The following is an 18,475-nucleotide window of genomic DNA, read 5'->3' as shown; positions in this document are numbered from 1 at the left end:
CCCTACAAAGGACAGGATCTTGTTCCTTTTTATGGCGGCATAGTATTCCATGGTGTGTATGTACCACATTTTCTTTATAGTCTATCATTGATGGGCATTTGGGTTGATTCCACATCTTTGTTATTGTGAATAGTGCTGCAATGAACATACATAAGCATGTATCTTTATAATAGAATAATTTATATTCTTTTGGGTGTATATACCCAGTAATGAGATTGCTGTGTCAAATGCTATTTCTGGTTCTAGGTCTTTAAGGAATTGCTACAATGTCTTCCACAATGGGGGAACTAATTTACATTCTCACCAACAGTGGAAAAGCACTCCTATTTCTCCATAGCCTCGCCAGCATCTGTTGTTTCTTGACTTTTTAATAATCACCATTCTGACAGGTGTGAGATCATATCTCATTGTGGTTTTGATGTGCATTCCTGTAATGATCAGTGATGTTGAGCTTTTTTTATGTTTCTTGACCACATATATGTCTTCTTTTGAGAAGTGTTTGTTAATGGGCTTTGCCCACTTTTTAATGGGGCTGTTCTTTTTTTTCTTATAAATTTGTTTAAGTTCCTTGAAGACTCTGGATATTAGACCTTTGTCAGATAGATAGATTGCAAAAATTGTCTCCCACTCTGTAGGTTGCCTGTTTGCTCTAATGATAGCTCCTTTTGCTGTGCAGAAGCTCTTTAGTTTAATTAGATCCCATTTGTCAATTTTTGCTTTTGTTGCAATTGCTTTTGACATTTTTGTCATGAAATCTTTGCCTATGCCTATGTTATGAATGGTATTGCCTGGATTTTCTTCTGGGTTTTTTTTTTTTTTTACTTTTGCGTTTTACATCGAAGTCTTTAATTCATCTTGAGTTAATTTTTGTGTAAGATGTGAGGAAGGGGTTCAGTTTCAATTTTCTGCATATGGCTAGCCAGTTCTCCCGGCACCACTTACTAAATAAGGAATCTTTTCCCCGTTACTTGTTTTTGTCAGGTTTGTCAAAGATCAGATGGTTGTAGATGTGCAGTCTTATTTCTGAGATTGCTATTCTATTCCATTGGTCTATGTATCTGTTTTTGTACCAGTACCATGCTGCTTTGGTTACTGTAAACTTGTAGTATAGTTTGAAGTAGGGTAATGTAATGCCTCCATCTTTGTTCTTTTTGCTTAGGATTGTCTTGGCTATATGGGCTCTTTTTTGGTTCCACATTACTTTTAAAGTAGTTTTTTTCTAGTTTTGTGAAGAAAGTCAATGGTAGCTTGATGGGAATAGCATTAAATCTGTAAATCACTTTGGGCATTTTGGCCATTTTCATGATATTGATTCTTCCTATCCATGAGCATGGAATGTTTTCCCATTTGTTTGTGTCCTCTCAGATTTCATTGAGCAGTGGTTTTTAGTTCTCTTTGAAGAGGTCCTTCACTTTCCTTGTTAGCTGTATTCCTAGGTACTTTATTCTCTTTGCAGCAATTGTGAATGAGAGTTCATTCATGATTTGACTCTCTGCTTGTCTACTGTTGGTGTATAGGAATGCTTGTGATTTTTGTACATTGATTTTGCATCCTGGAGCTCAAAGCCATTATCCTCAGCAAACTAATACAGGAACAGAAAACCAAACACCTCATGTTCTCACTTATAAGTGGGAGCTGAACAATGAGAACACGTGGACACAGGGAGGGGAACAGCACACACTGGGGCCTTTCTCAGGAGTGATGGCAGGGGGAGGGAGAGCATAAGGATAAATAGCTAATGAACGTGGGGCTAAATACCTAGGTGATGTGTTGATAGGTGCAGCAAACCACCTTGGCACAGGTTTACCTATGTAACAAACCTGCATATCCTGCACCTGTGTCCCAGAACTTAAAATAAAATGAAATTGATAAAAATAAAGGAAGCTGAATATAAAAGCTCTCAACAGTCCCTGGTTTTTCTAGACGTGTGATGAGAGGGGTTCTGCTGTACACAGGTTTTAAATCATATGGCCTGATTTGAGTGCATATGGTTAATAGGGTGTCAGGTTGTTTGCCAATTAATATATCTACGGCTGAGGCTGTAACTCCAGTATTAGTCTGTAGGAAGCCCTCCAATTTAACCAATTTCTATGTTCCTTTATAGTTCCTTTATAGTAATTGGTTAAATTGGTCCAGTTGACAATGAGACCGGGGTGCCATTTCTGTGTTGTAGGAGAGCCCAACCAACACTTTCCTCCACAAAAGTTTACCTGAAACACTCAGACAAACAGGATTCTGCCCTACATAATAATAAAGAAACACTGCTTCCAAAGAAGTTACAGACTCCTGGAATAGGCTTCTCTCAAACACAGGCTATGAGCAGAAGCATGGGGAATGCAGACCCTGCAAAGGGCAGCTCAAGTGGCTCATCACTCCTAATGGTCTAAGGTGGGCCCCAGCTGTACTAGTGTATAGCCTTGGAGTTTAGCCACTCAGCACTGATCATTTTTAATGTTCCAACACAGGAATGTGGATAAGGAGAGACTTGGAAACCACCGGCAGGCACAGCAGCACCAGCTAAAGTGCAGCTCACCAACAGGCAGCAGTTGCATCCCTAGTTGTGCTGGTGCGGGTCTGGAGCCAATGAGTAAGCCAAGAGCAGACCCTCACACCCTGCACCCTGCCCCCGCAAGGAGCTACCCAAGAGTCCACAATCACTGCCACACCTTCCTGCTCACAGTACCATTGTTTATAAGATTTGAAGACTTTTGATGGTGGACACTTACAGGAGTTGTGTCGGGGACCGAGTAACTGAGTAACTGTAAGCTACAGGAGGCAGCTTACGTATGGCACACAGGGTGGGGCTAGCTTGGTTTCATAGGCTGTCTGTGGATCGGATGATTTAAATAATTTTGGTGGGCCCTGGGGTTTAGGGACTGTCCCTAGTTGTTTGGTGCTAGGTCCCAGGGCAGATTAGGGCAGATGTGAGTGTGAGAGCATGATAAGGAAAGTCTTCAAGGTGTGGAATTACTCAGCTGCTGGAGAAAAGGAATTTATCAGCCTTTAGCCAGGGCTTCAAACTGGGTCAAGACAGCACAATTACAGAAAAAAAAAAAAAGAAAAAAAAAGAAAAACAGAGTAAGAAAGAAAAGAAAACCCTATATTGTAGACTAAGAGACTATTTCTGTGCATAAATACCCTCATAAACATTACAAACCAAAAGATGGAGGTAATCACCAAGAGCCAGCATTGGTTCACTAAGAATGAATGATACAAATTTTGTGTTTTAGATCAGGAGTCCCCTGATCTAACAGGTCACAGTACAGGTCTCTAGCCTGTTAGGAACAGGGCTGTACAGCAGGGGGTGAGTGGCAGGCCAGCGAGGGAAGCTTCATCTGTATTTACAGCTGCTCCCCATCACTCACATTAATGCCTGAGCTCTACTTCATGTCAGATCAGCAGTGGCATTAGGTTCTCATAGGAGTATGAACCCTATTGAGAACTGTGCAAGCAAGAGATCTAGTTTGTGTGCTCCTTATGAGAATCTAATGCCTGATGATCTGTCAGTGTCTCTCCGCACCACCAGATGGAAACTTCTAGTTGCAGGAAATCAAGCTCAGGGCTCCTACTGATTCTACATTACAGTGGGTTGTACAATTATTTCATTATATATTACAATGTAATAACAATAGAAATAAAGTGCAAAATACATGTAATCTGCTTGAATCATCCCAAAATTATTCCCGCCCCCACATCGGTCTGCGGAAAAATTATCTTCCATGAAACTGGTCCCTGGTGTCAAAAAGGTTGAGGATCCCTGTTTTAGATTACCATGTACTCTCTTGTGAACTAGTGAGTTTCCTGCCATTCAAATTACATTAGAAAAAGCTAAAAGATTACTAGTTACTAGTAACTCTTGTAATGTAATATACTATTTGTACATCAATTTCACATACTTTATTTCACAATTTTCTTTCTAAGCCAGATTCACAGTAAATTCACTGACCACATTTTAAACTTATTCCTTTGTAATTCCACAGACATTTATTGAAAATTAAAGATGTGCCAGTCAGGAAACAAGTGTTGGTACAAAAATATGTCAATTCATTAAAATCAAGCAAGACATAGCTATATAGAACAACATAGCTCATTTAGAAAATACATGCAAACAAAAAGATACATATAGTTGCATTATAATGAATGCTTGTGCAGGGGAGAAAAATGGGAGATGGTTATGGGGATACAAAAAAGAATAAGTTAAAAAGTAATATAACAAAGGGGGAAAAGAAGAAAGGGACTTTCCCAGGAATAATGGCAATTTCCCCTGAACTGAGATGTGATTAACTTGACCTTCTGCACCTGCAGAAAGTACATAAATAAAGGAATAAAACATAGTCCCTGTCCTCAAGAAACTCACAGCTTGGTAGGCAGACATAGGTAGAGACAAGTGATTGTAACACATGATTAATTCGATAAGCACAGAATGTTTAAAGAGGGTACCTTAGACAGGCTTCAGGTGCCTGGGGTAGGAGGCTCTTGTCAGGAGAGATTTCTCTGGACAGGTACTAGTTAACCAGGTGAAATGGTGCAAAGGCAATCCCAGGCAGAATATAGGATATGCAAATGCACAGTTGAGAGGAAGAGAATGATTTGGAAAATTACAAGTACAACTTTGAGAGACTGATGTTGTTGTCATATTTATTCATTCAAAATTATGTATTAAGCACTTACTATGTACCCAAGTACTTAACATGTTCAATTGAGGTTCAGAGGGTTTGTATTTTGCTTACACAGAGGTAGAATGAACTGGAGTTGGACTCAGGCCCAGGCCTTCTGACTTCACAAATATTGTGTGCTCTTTCCCCTCAGGCCCCCTTCCACGAATGCTGGAGAAAGAATTTATTAAATTAGATAGAGAGTTGGACTAGATGACCTGCAAACTTTGAGACTGTGTTCAATGAATAACATCACTAGAGTGCTTTGACTTTGCAAATAATGCTTTGATGGTTTCTGACATTCGTGGATGGCCCATTTATGACACCTGTCTGCAGACACTTTAAAGATAGAGCAGTTGTTCTAAAAAGTTTCTGAAATAATTGTGCAGTGAGTATCAACTTCAAACACACACAGGGAATGTTTTAATATCCTGTTCTTATGTATATGCCAGGACCAGGCTGGCTGAAGGTCACGAGAGAGGACACAAGCTAGGCTGAGAGATTTTGACCTGGGCAATATTTGAGAGCCATAGACAACTGCACTTGTTAGGGGTAATGACAATGCATTGGTCTAAGACTGAGGCAGACATTCAAAGGACAGGAAAAGGTTCAACATCAAGACAGTAGGAGTCTTGATGTTGGAGATTACTGATCCATTTGTCACCAAAAATAAAAAAGGACTCTGACTCAATCCAATGATTTTTTTCCATATATTTTAGTGATTTCCCTGTTGATTTCTTAAAGGGAATGTGTGTGCTCACTAAAATGCATCTTTATATAAATTTATTTATATTTTAGGACACAAGTTTAGATGTATGCTCAATGAAGTCTCTCTAAACTTCTTTAGAGGTTAACAGGAATAGGCAACCAGCACATAGAAAATTTAATCCATAAATAATTAGAATGCAATCAAGTTAACTTCAAGTTCTCTTCTTTTTAAAAATAATACCTGCAAAGCTATTTTCTTCTACTCTATGCAGCTTTTAACAACAAGCCAAAAGCCAGGTAGAAACCACAGGAGAAGAAACAGAGAATCTAAATAATTTGCACACTGTATGTTGAGCTTTTACTTTAGCCTAAAGTTGGTTATAAATACCCAGAAGGTGATTTATCCTACTTTTATTGTAATTATAATGCTTTAAATATGTGTTATTATGCAAACATATTAAAGACTTTAGTGTGATTTTCTGAATTAGTTCTGAAGTTAGAGTGTCATTAAAACTAAGCATCCCTCTTCTGTAAGAAAACAAAAACAAAACAAAACAAAACAAAAATACCTCCAAGACTAAATATGTTCTCCATAAATCTCAGAGGAAAGGAAGAGGTGAAAGTTGATTACCCTAAATCGTCATCTCAAAAGCTGCCAAGTCTGCAAATGTACAATCAATCTTGCTCTTGGACTCAGTGCCATGACTTGATAGAATTCACACTAGGCTCTGACCTCAGATTTTAACTGCCCATTTGGAACTATCACTCAGAACTCAGGACTCTGAAGCTAGGGTCTAAAAATCTTTATCAGCAATGATGGCATTTCTCTCAGCAGACAAGTGACTCCACCTGAAATTTAAGTCTGGCTTAAGGCTATAGTTAATGTCCAGTATCATATCATCATCACTGGCTTTTTCTGACTACCTTGCCTTTTGGGAAATGTGATCATATTTTTATATAACACTGAGTTTGCTTCTGACAAAAGAGAGACAGGTGAAAAAGGATCAGCCAAATCTTTAAGAAGATAAATAATAAATTAAAGCAATCTAAGATAAACAATATGGTGAAAATGTTCCTCTTTTATATACACAATTTTACATTTTTAGTTATTTTATTCATTGGTAACATGTCGAGAAATATTAATTATTGGGAGCCCTGCTATGTGAAAGCAAGTCATCTGCTAAAGTAACAAGCTCAACCATGGACTAGCTGTGTTTGTGGACCATTGACAAAACTCCCACTGCTTCTCACATTTAGTTTCCTTATCTGTAAAGTAGTGACTATAAACAGCAACTGCATTAGGTGCTTGTGAGGCTTCAGTAATATAACGTTTTAAAGTACTAACACAACACTTAGAACCTAGCAAGTTCTCATTAAACTGTGGCTACTATTTTTTTTAAAATATAAAGACTGTACGTTTGCATGCATGACTTTTGTGCTTCACTAGTTTTTCTGTCTCAAATATTTGATGAAGAATGGCAGTTTTTCACAATCACAATTTTGAGGCCAGAGTCCATTTAAAGATTAAAGAACTCCTACAAATTTTCATTTTGTTCGTAAATTTAGTGATTCTCACATAATTCTTTCCTTACCTTCAACAATCTCCTGAAATCTGATATAATACAATTTAATAAGACACTGTATATTTCTAGTTTAAGTAATTTGGAAGAATTATAATTGTAACTATTACCATAAATATGCATATTATGGAATATTCATGCTAAATTCTTCAATAGCTCTTTTTATAAAATTTCTTTTAGACTTTCAAGAGTTTAGTGGCAGATAAAAAGATTAAGTAGTTGGGAACTGATCAACTCGCTCTTTCCTTTTTTATTTTTATTTTTGAGATGGAGTCTTGCCCTGTTGCCTAGCTGGAGTGCAGTGGCACCATCTTGGCTCACTGCAGCCTGCCTCCCGTGTTCAAGTGATTCTCCTGCCTCAGCCTCCCCAGTAGCTGGGATTACAAGCGCTGGCCACCACACCTGGCTAATTATTTGTATTTTTTAGTACAGATGGGGTTTTGCCCTGTTGGCCACGCTGGTCTTGAACTCCTGACTTGAGGTAATCCACCACCCCCGTCGGCCTCCCAGAGTGTTGAGATTACAGGCGTGGGCCACCGCACCCGGCCAACTTGCTCACCCCTTTCTGAAAGTCAGAACTATGCAGCAGATCATAATTTCCTTTCTGGCCCTGGCTTCCATTTGTCCATTCTGTAAATGTATGGTTTTATACCTAGACTCTCAATTCTATTTATTTGGTATAGATGTCTATTCTTGTAGCAGTATCACACTGGTTTCATTACCATTTCTTCATAGACCGTTTTAAAATCAGGAAGTATGCTGATTTCTTCTTGAAACAAACAGATTTTTAAGGCTCAACATAGTTGTAGATTATTTTCCTTCAACTCTAAATAACATCACATACCCTTGACCAAAGTACAGCATCCTCAATTAAGCAATGTCATCTGTCACAATGTCTGTAGTATGTAGCTTTCAAATGAATGTCCATGGACTCAGATAACAAAACAATTCAGTAATGTAGCAGGTTATAAAATTAATATATAGAAATAGCATTTATACACAAAATAAAAATAGCAAGCTAAAAGATACAATGATACAGAAAACTTCATTTACATAGCAAAAGAAGATAAATACTTAAAACTGAACAGAGGCCGGGTGCGGTGGCTCACGCCCGTAATTCCAGCACTTTGGGAGGCCGAGGCGGGCGGATCACGAGGTCAGGAGATCGTAGTCATCTTGGCTAACACGATGAAACCCCGTCTCTATTAAAAATACAAAAAGAAATTAGCTGGGCATGGTGGCGGGTGCCTGCCTGTAGTCCCAGCTACTCGGGAGGCTGAGGCAGGAGAATGGCGTGAACCCGGGAGGCGGAGCTTGCAGTGAGCCAAGATCACGCCACGGCACTCCAGCCTGGGCAACAAAGTGAGACTCCATCTCAAAAAATTAAAAAAAAGAAGAGATATCCATTAATTTTGGGTAAGATGACTCAATCATAAAGATGTCATTTCTCTCTACGTTAGTTTATAACTTTAACGCAATCTTAAAACCAGAATAGCCAGTAAAATACTGGAAAAAAAAAAAAGCTATGAGGAGACTTTCTTTACCATCTATTAAAATGTGCTAGAAAGCCTCTGTAATTAGCACCTGTGGTACTGTCACATGAGTAGGCAGACAGACTAGTGAAATAGAATAAAAAGTCTAGAAATAGATCAAAGTAAATATGGAAATTTAATATTAATGAAAGTAATGTCTCAAATTACTAGACTAAAGATAGACTTTTAAATAAATTGCTGGGAAAAGAAGAAAGTTGGCTAGGTGCAGTGGCTCATGCCTGTAATCCCAGCACTTTGAGAGGCAAGGCAGGCAGATCACCTGAGCCCGGAAGTTTGAGACCAGCAAGTTTGGGCAACATGGCGAAGCCCTGTCTTTACAAAAAATACAAAGAGTTAGCTCGGTGTGGTGGCATGCGCCTGTAGTCGCATCTACTCTGGAGGCAAGGGTGGGAGAATCACTAGAGCCAAAAGGTTGAGGTTGCACTGAACCAAGATCATGCCACTGAACTCCAGCCTGGGCTACAGAGTGAGACCTTGTCTCAAAAAAAAAAATAAAATAAAATAAAATAAATAAAATAAATTTAAAAAAAGAGTTAAGTCATTTGACAAAAGATACAGTCAGACCATTTTCTCACCTCTCACACATGAACAAGAGAAAAAAAGAAAGAATCCATGAAAGTACTAAAGGATGGATGAATTCTTCTATAATCTAGGTATAGGAAAACACTTTTAAACTATGATTAAGAATCCATATTCAAAAGAAAAGATTGATGAATTCGAAAGCATAAAAATTCTGTCAAGGCAAAAACACCTTAAGTTAATTGTACAAAAACCAAATAGCAAATTGCGAGAAATATGGATGTCAATAAAAATAAAGCAACTTGAGTGGGAAATTATGGAAGCAAATTCTTATTTTATTTAGTGTACCTACCACCTCTTCAGAATCTTTTGCCTTAAGTTTGGCTCACCTCAACATAATTACTCTGACACATGCTTGCAGCATTTGTATGTCAGGTTATTTTATAGGTCTATAGGAATTTCTGTCTGACAATTGCCCTCTCTCAAAGTCTTCTTAGAAATCAGTGCTGTGCCTCTCCAATAGGAAGCTGAGAGCACCAGCCCAACCTGGGCTTTTTTCTTACCAATCAGGTTTCTTTCTCTTCTTCCTGAAAAGCCATTGTTCCTTCTCTCTTTCGAATGCTTTCTTCTAATACAGTCTCTCCTCAGGGGGAAGAAGAAAAGATGAGCGGGAATAAGGAATATAATTTATAAGATAAATATGCATATATTGAGTTATGAGATGATATAAACAGCTTCTTATTACTTTTAGATATAAAAAAGTAAAATATGAATATAAATTCTTATTAAAAATAAAATGATCATATGTGAAATCATACATATTTAAGTGTGTACTTCATTCTGAATTGAATTAAGTTTATGTTTGCTATATAATATGAAAATAATATTTTATATTTAACACCAGAGCTATATTTCCTCATTTAATTCACTATAATTATGAAAAAACAACCACAATAAAGCAACATATATTCTTGAATTTATGAATAATAAAACTTGTATTCTTTGATCAGTTGAATAGCAATTGAATTGAAGGGCAATTAGGGAAGTTTCAGGAATTAGAGTTGTGTGTTTTCTTTATTTTTTATTTTTTTGAGATAGAGTCTCTTTCTGTTGCTCTGGCTCAAGGGCAGTGATGTGATCTTGGCTCACTGCAACCTCAGTCTCCAGGGCTCAGGTGATCCTCCTGCCTCATCCTCCCGAGTAGCTGGGACCACAGGTGCACGTCACCATGCCTGGCCAATTTTTTGCATTTTTCATAGAGATGGGGTTTCACCATGTTGCCCAGACTTGTCTCAAACTCTTGGGCTCAAGTGATCCACCCACCCCGGCCCCTCATACTGCTGGTCTTACAGGTGTGAGCCACTGCATTCAGCCTGTGTGTTTTTTCAAAGGGTGAATTCAATTTTTTAAAAATGTGCTATATTTGGGAAAAATGACTTTATTATTTTCCAGAACTTTTTTGCATAATAGTTTATTTTTATTCATTTTCCCATTATTGGTTGAGGAAAATGAAACTTTGCTTTGCTCATTTTGGATAGTTGCTAAGAACATTTTTCCTTACCAAATTCAACTCAGTTTTGGCTTTAGTTTCCAGAATGCACATTACCTACGGGGTGCCTCCTTGACAAGTTACTGAAGATGAAACATACTAGTTCAAAATTTCAGTCTGTTTGCTCCTCTTTTAGTGAGGTGCCATTAAAACAGTCATTTGAAAACTCACTGTACAGATTTTAAAATACTATTGTGGATTCTAGAACCTAGGCATACATGAAAATCTTATTATTTAAAATATGTTTAGGTCAGAAACTAGCATTTCTGTTTATAACTTCTATTCTGGCAATTATTAAAAAGTTAAAAAAACAAACCAAGCATCTCTTGGGTCTTTCCCTCCCTCTGAAACTCCTTCCTTCAATATATTCCTCCCTTCCTTTCAAATTGCTTCTGAGAGCAGAACTCTATTAATTAGATTTTGACACCTGGATGAGATCTTATTTTCCAAAGTGTTTCTAAATATAGTACATCTTAATTCCATAAGGAACACACACATTTGGGAACAAAAATCTCTTCTTTCCCCAGATTCAGTACCTCTTGTACCACAATGCCTGTTCACTTGTCCTGAATTATCACTTCCTTGTTCATTAGTCTCTGAAGAAATGTATAGTTTTTTTCTTTGCCTACAAAATTAAGTCGTCCACTCCTCAGCCTCGTTGATTAGAAACTGATTAACTCAAAGATCTTTAGAGATAGAGCAATACAACGTTAGAACATGTCAGGAACACTCCTACATTTAGTGATGGGAGAATTCGAACCTAGGGTTGAATATATATATGTTAATCTTATTTCTTCTGACCATCACTACCTGTGGAGAAAGCTAAACATTTCTTATTGAATGACACCTAGAAATTAGCTTGGAAGTTGAAGGACCGAGAATGTGGACACGATCAGCTTATACTACGCCAGGTACAGCAATGTTAATGGCTCAAATGGCTGCTAAGGGCAGTCATGATTCTTGCAGCAGTGTTTCAGCAGACTGGAAGAGAGGAAGAAAATAACTTCATTCTGTTTGTCCTTTGAGAATATTTGTGCTAAATTCTTTATGGATTATCTCTTTTAATCTTTGCAACAAACTTACGGAGTAGGTACTCTGATAGCCCTATTTTGTGCATAGTAAGGTTAAGCAGTTTGATCAATTTAAACACTTAGAAAGTAATAGCATTGAATTCAAAGCAAGGCAGTCTGACTTGAGAGTCAATTTCTATATGAATACTTTGTGTAGCTAGAGAAGGCCACAGAAGACCTCCCCCACCAGGACAAGACATGGGTTGGGTTAGAAAATGCATATGAGTTTCTGAAACTGGTCAGACTGAAGGCTCTGTCTGATATTTTCTCCTTTTGATGCCAAAGGGCCAAAAAGACAAATTTTAGGCTCTTATTTTGCAAAGGATCTTAGAAATTGTCTAGGAGACAGAGAGTCCCCGGGAGGCTTAACGATTAGTCAAAGTCACCAAACCAGTCAGTTGAAGAGCTAATATTGAAATGTCAATTTTGGGGACTTTCTTTTCACCATTTCACTGTAGTATACTTTAAGTATCAAATGGGACAAGAAAATAATGTGCAGGAATAATTTTATGGGAGGTAACAAGAGTCAGTCTGGGTCAGCTGAGGAAGGAGAGTGAGTTACGCACATTACTTTGAAGAACAGGTGGACTATTTACAAAAGAAAATGTGGAGGGAGATTTCAAGCAAGAGAAAGCCCCTTTCATTCATTACTCTACTCAGCAAACTTATGATACAATCATTGATATCTTCTATAAATTTCCATTCTATAGTCTTATTTGCCTTTCTACTAAAAATGCTTTTATTCTGTCATTTCAAATCCTATCCCTTAAGGTCCACCTCAATGCTTTCTTCCATGAAACCCTGCATAGACCATTTTAACCCTAAACGTTTTTTTTTCTTACCTGAAATTCTCCCAACCCTCATGCTCAAAAATGCAGACTATCATCACATACGTTACTACTCACCTTACAGTAGTTCCCCCATTGCACCATGTGTGAGCTTTCTGTAGTTCTCTCTTTACCTCTTTTGTTTCTCAAGATGTTTTTATTTATGTGTTCACAAACCATTTATTGTCTCAAGCACCGGTCCAAGTGCTCGATACATGAAGGTGAATCAGACCCTGAGTTGGTCCTCAGTGAGGTGCAGAGAAGTGGAAGGGACAAGAATGCAAATACATTATTATAATTCAGCTATGGAAAAATTTATTGTGGAGCTCTGCTCTAGAGACAGCAAAGGGAACAAATAAAGAAGTTGTCAACTCTACTTTTCCTGTAACTCTATGCTTCATTTTAGGTTGGGACACAAGAAATATTTTTGATGCGAATGACTTATAAAGTGACTATAACCATCTATTTATATGGGATCCCATGTAAATTCACCAAAGTATAATATTGGAAGGATTTTGACTATTGTTCACAAAATTTGTACTAGAAGACCTGCCAAAAGCTGTACAATTTCTTTATTTCTCTAGTTTCAGTCCTCTGGAGTCTCTTTGTGACTGGTAAACTCTCAACAAATCTCAAAGGTCGGTAAGCTTAGATATAGATTCCATAATTGGAAGGGGCAAAAATGAACTCTAACTCACTTCTGACCAGTCTTTATAGATGGCTCTGGTCTTCCTAGAGAAACCAGAAGCAGAGAGCACTAGCATAGTAAGAAGAGGGTGGTGAATCCATTAGGCATATTCAAAGTCAAATAGGGAGCGGGGGACAGAGTTCTGGGCCCATAGTAAATGTTTAATAAGTGCTTGGTCAGTGAATGACTTTATGGAATTTGCCTCTTAGAACTCTCTCCTGAGTTACGACTTTTTAAAAGGCTATCAGTCTTCTTAACCCACTGGCTTAGGGGTGTCAATGCGCAGAGGTTTAATCTGTTCTGAAGTAGCCTGCAGAGCATGCTCGCATGTTCTGGCACAGAGACCAGCTTTGTACTGTAGGAAGCCTCCCACATGGGGTGTCATAGAGATTCGAGAAATCAGATTTGTAAAAAAGAGAAGGAAGCTGCCAGCCCTGGACAGGTTCCAGAGCCACCCACAGTTGGCTGCCAAAGCCTGTATTGGGCATTCAATAATAGCACTATGAGGATTAGGAGGGGAAGAGAGAGATCAGCCTATTACACAGAAGAGTGTCCATAAATGGCCTGCGAACAGACTCTTTTCTCTACCCTGGGATTATAGAGGCTCATGAAAAAGGAAAAAGTCATTTCAGATCCCTCTATTATTACTTATATCTATGTATATTCAAGCACTAGAAAATGATGCTAGTTAAGCAGAAAGGTGATATACTGAAGGAATATTGTGTAGCTCCCAAACCCTCTGGAAGTCTAAAGAATCAAACTCATAATAAAGGAAGAACCAGGACAGACTGGATGGCCAGAGCTGGTAGAGATGGACCCTGGCTGCCGCCACTGGCAATCCTGCCATGAGTGGCCCTCTGTTGCTGGTCACCATTACTGCCTGTTCTGAGACCACTCCCCCTTAATATTAGACTCTTCTGCTGCCAGAGTCACAACTGAAATGAATTCTGCACTGTCCCCTCTTGATTGCATCATTCACTCTAGGAATAATGTCTCAGATGAGAACCTTTCTCTGACTGAACATAGGTCCTCTAGCTACAGGGAGCTCAGAAAGGGAGTAGCAGCTTCCCACCTCCTTCGTCTTTCAGGATGAGATGCAGGGCTCCACTTTCTACTAGTCTTGATGTTTCTTCACATACAAAAGTTGTCTGGATGCTGGTTATTAAGCAATTGTCTCTTTGCTCTCTGCTTAGTGGCACTGGGGCTGGGACTGTGGGAACCACATTCCTCCATTGCCAATTGGCCCCCTGTCAGATTCTGCCAATAGGGGGCCACTAGAAGGAGATGAAAAGGCTAGGGGAGAGGGGAGAAACTTGTTCCTTCTTCATTTGCTCCATGTGCCTGTCAGGATCTCCCCAGGAATGACTATTCACCCTGTCTGGGGCAGTCGATTCCAGTCTGGAGCTTCTTCCCATATTCCAAGAACCAACCTCATAATTCCCCACATCCTACCTTGAGAGGCCAACTCCAATCAGCCCGTGCTCCATCTTCAGTGACCTGGGCCTTAGCTCAGTGGTGACCCCCTTCTGAGCTACTAACACACCAGGGAGGCTGTCCTTTCTCCTAAGATGTTTGGGTTCCAACTCTACAGGGCCTTCTCCCTAAGTTTTCAGGTTCTCATAAGGCCAACCTCTTCCATTTGCTGCTCCAAGCACAGAGGTGGCAAATGCTCCCACAGTTATTATCTCTGTGTCACTTCAGTTGTCACCTTTTTCTTCTTTAGACCCCAACACCCATTTAACTAATTCTTATGTTACATTCTTCCTGTTAAAAAAATTAGTAAGCTTTCAAAATATTAGAGCTTGAATAATATAGCTTCCAAAATGACAAATGTCCTCCACAGCACGTATTTATAAATAATTTAATATTTCTGGAGCATAAAGTGTGAAAGTGACCTTGGCAAGTGATGAAGCTGGAGAGGCAGAGAAGGGCCAGATAATGGAGGACTCACTTTCCTTCAAGCAGTGTATGCTTTATTCCTTGGGTAGCAGAGGGCTGGCAAAGATTTCTGAATAAGAAAGTGTCAGTCAGGTTTGTTTGTTAGTGTACAACTGGCAGTGCATTAGGGGATGAATTGGGGAGGGTTAAGTTTAGAGAAAATCATAGGAGACAATTGTAATAGCACTAACACTATTTGCCTTAGGCTGTTCCTGCTACTATAACAAGATATCTTAGACCAGGTAATAAAAATAATAGAAGTGTATTTTCTTATAGTTCCAGAGGCTAGAAAGTCCAAGATCAAGGTACCAGCAGATTTAATGTCTCGTGAGGGCCTGTTCCTCACAGAGAGTGCTTTTTCTGTGTCCTCTCATGACTGAAAAGGCTAACAGTTTCTTTGTACCTCTTTTATAAGGTCATTAATCCCATTCATGAAGGATCTACCTTCATACCTTAATCACCTCCTGAAGGCCCCACCTCTTAATACTATCACATTGGCAAATAAATTGCAGCATAGGAATTTTGAGTGGATACATTCAGACTATAGCATTACTGAAGCAAAAACATAACTGGTTTGAATGACAAGAAATCCATTTATAAAGAAAGAGAATATTGGAGGAGGCACACACATATGGAATTAAGATGAGGTGATCAGTTTGGGACATGTGAAATTTGAAGTTCTTGTGAGACATACTGGTGGATGTTTCTAAGAGACATCTAGAGACATAAATTTGTGATTCTTCAGTATGTAAGTGGGAGTTGAAGTAATCTGATGAGATAATAGAGAGATGAGGTGTCCTACCACCCATCTGTGGGGCTTGGGTGTGCTAGGCTGGAGTGTCAGCAATGCGGGTCAATCCTATAGGATCATAGCTAGGTCTAAGCAGCTGTCTTGAAACCTCGAGGAGAAGAAAGAGCAAGAGGAGAAGAGTCTGTAACATAAATATATAGGAACCAGGAGAGCCAGGAGAGCCAAATCAATAGATGAGATCAAAGGGTAGGAGTGGGTAAAAATTGGGAAATAAGTCAAAATAAGCACTCGAAATAATGGGAAGAGAGCCAGAGCAAAGCTGAAAAGTATTCATTAGGTTATGCTTTTAGTAGATAACTGCTGACCTTACAGAACACAAATTCAGAGGAATAGGGGTGCAAAAGTTTAAAAAAGTCAAAAACGGGTGCAGAAAACTGGATGGTAAGGGAGAAAGTTGAGTTAACAGGATAGACCCACTGCTGCTATACAGGAAAGAAGAGAGAAGGGAAGAGAGAGTTATGGCAGGATGATAGGAGGCCTTTGTTTGGCTTCTTGTTTTCAGATGTAAGTGAAGTAAGCTTGTTTACATGCTGAGAGGAAATAGATGAAAAGGAAATTGTTAAGACATAAAAAGTAAACTGTAGAAAAGTATGTGTGTAAGATTGAGGTTCAGAGCTCAGATGGATGGATTATGTTTGGTTGGAGAAGAGCTATGGAGTGTGTGTGTGTGTGTGTGTGTGTGTGTGTGACAAAGTGAAAGGAGATAATACAAAGAGGCAAAGAGACAAGTAATTTTGCATCTAGGAGATGTTAAGCAGTTGAAGAGTCTCAAGTCTGTAGCCCCATTTTCTCTACAATCCCAGTCTTGGATGGTAAATGAGTGGTAGGTAAGGCATGGAGATTGGGAAGATTGTGGTGAAGAACAAGAAGAGGTAAGAAAGGCAATAGAAGAGAATTTTTGTGTCTGATTAGAACATAGTCAAATTATTTTATGTGATTGCCAATTCTAATCCTCAGAGAAGAAAGTATTAGTGTTTGAGAGCAGAACGTTTTGAAGTCAACAAATTGGAAGACAGTTTGGCAGTTTCTTACAAAATTAAATGTACTTTTACTATATGACCTGACAGTTGTGCTCCTTGGTATTTACCCAAATTAGTTGAAAACTTATGTCTACACAAAAATCTGTACATGAACATTTATAGCAGTTTTGTCATAATTGCCCAAACTTGGAAGCAACCAAGATGTGCCTTTAGCAGGTGGATGCATAAATTGTGGAACATCCTGACAAGGGTCTACTATTTAGCACTAAAAAGAAATGAGCTATGAAAGCATAAAAAGACACAGAGGAAATTTAAATTCTTATTACTAAGTGAAAGAAACCAATATAAAGGGCTACATACTGTATGATCCAACTATCAACCATACAACACTCTGGAAAAGGCAAAACTATTGAAATGGTAAAAAGATCAATGGTTGCCAGGGGTTGGCAGAGGAGAAGGGTGAATTGGCAGAGCTCAGGGGATTTTTAGGGCAGTAAAACTACTCTGTAAGGTACTATAATGGTAGATACATGTCACACATTTGTCAAAACCCATAGAACGTGCAATTTCAGGAGTGAACCCTAATGTAAACTATGGATTTTGGATGATAATAGTGTGTCAATGTGCATTCATTGATTTTAACAGATGAATCACTCTGGTGAAGGAGGCTGACAGTTGGGGACCTGTGCATGTGTAGGGGCAGAGGGCATACAAGGACTTTTTATAATACTTACTGCTCAATTTCACTGTGAACTAAAACTGCTGGTATAAAGAGTCTACTTCAGAAAAAGCCAACCAATCAGGATCTTAAAAATTTTTGTTACAGTTCTTGTCTTTGAAACAAAGGCTAAGCTAATGGTGTGTATTAAAGGCCCCAGAGAAAGTGTGAATTTCACTCTTCAGTCTTGTGCTGACACAGTGTTCCCTTCCAGAGGAGGAAGGTAGCCAATATCATGGCTGGCCCATAGCTTGTTAGGATACCTGATGTGGGAAGCCTTAGCCAAATGTGAAATAGTTATGCCGTCATGTTATTTCTCTTAGCAATTAGAATTTAGAACCATGCAAGGAATCAGTACTCTAACACAAGAGCAGAAGCTGATCAGCCATAGTGAGAGAGGCCATGAGGCACGCTGGGCCAAAGTCATGAGACTTCTAATTTAGGTGTAAGCAGAGACCTTGAGGCAGGGAGGAAGAGAGGAAGTAATGGTGGGTGGAACGAGGAGGGTGGACCGGAGCTGAGTTAATGGCATCTGAATTCCTGTTGCTGATGACAAATCATATAAGTTGTCACTTTTCTAGTTCCCTTCCCTGTGATACATCTGTCCTATGGTTCCTTTCCTCAGATTTATTCAAATAAGGTCCTGTCAGCCTTAGACTGAGAATTCTGATAATTCCTCTGTCACTTCAGCTATCTTGATAGAGTCTTTATTCCACACATCCAAAATAACCTGCCTAGCATGGTTATCATAAAAAAGAAGAGAGTACATTGTAATATTAAACAAATTTAATCTACTTTATGAATTTAGCAAGTCATCTCTCCTGGTCATGAGATCTGTTCTTTGAGAGGAATTCTATATAGGAATCAAACATTTTTGCC

Source organism: Pongo pygmaeus, chromosome 7 (genome assembly GCF_028885625.2).
Source record: "Pongo pygmaeus isolate AG05252 chromosome 7, NHGRI_mPonPyg2-v2.0_pri, whole genome shotgun sequence".
NCBI classification, from domain to species: Eukaryota; Metazoa; Chordata; class Mammalia; order Primates; family Hominidae; genus Pongo; species Pongo pygmaeus.
The sequence above is the reverse complement of the archived record's forward strand: the minus strand, read 5'-3'. Positions refer to the sequence as shown.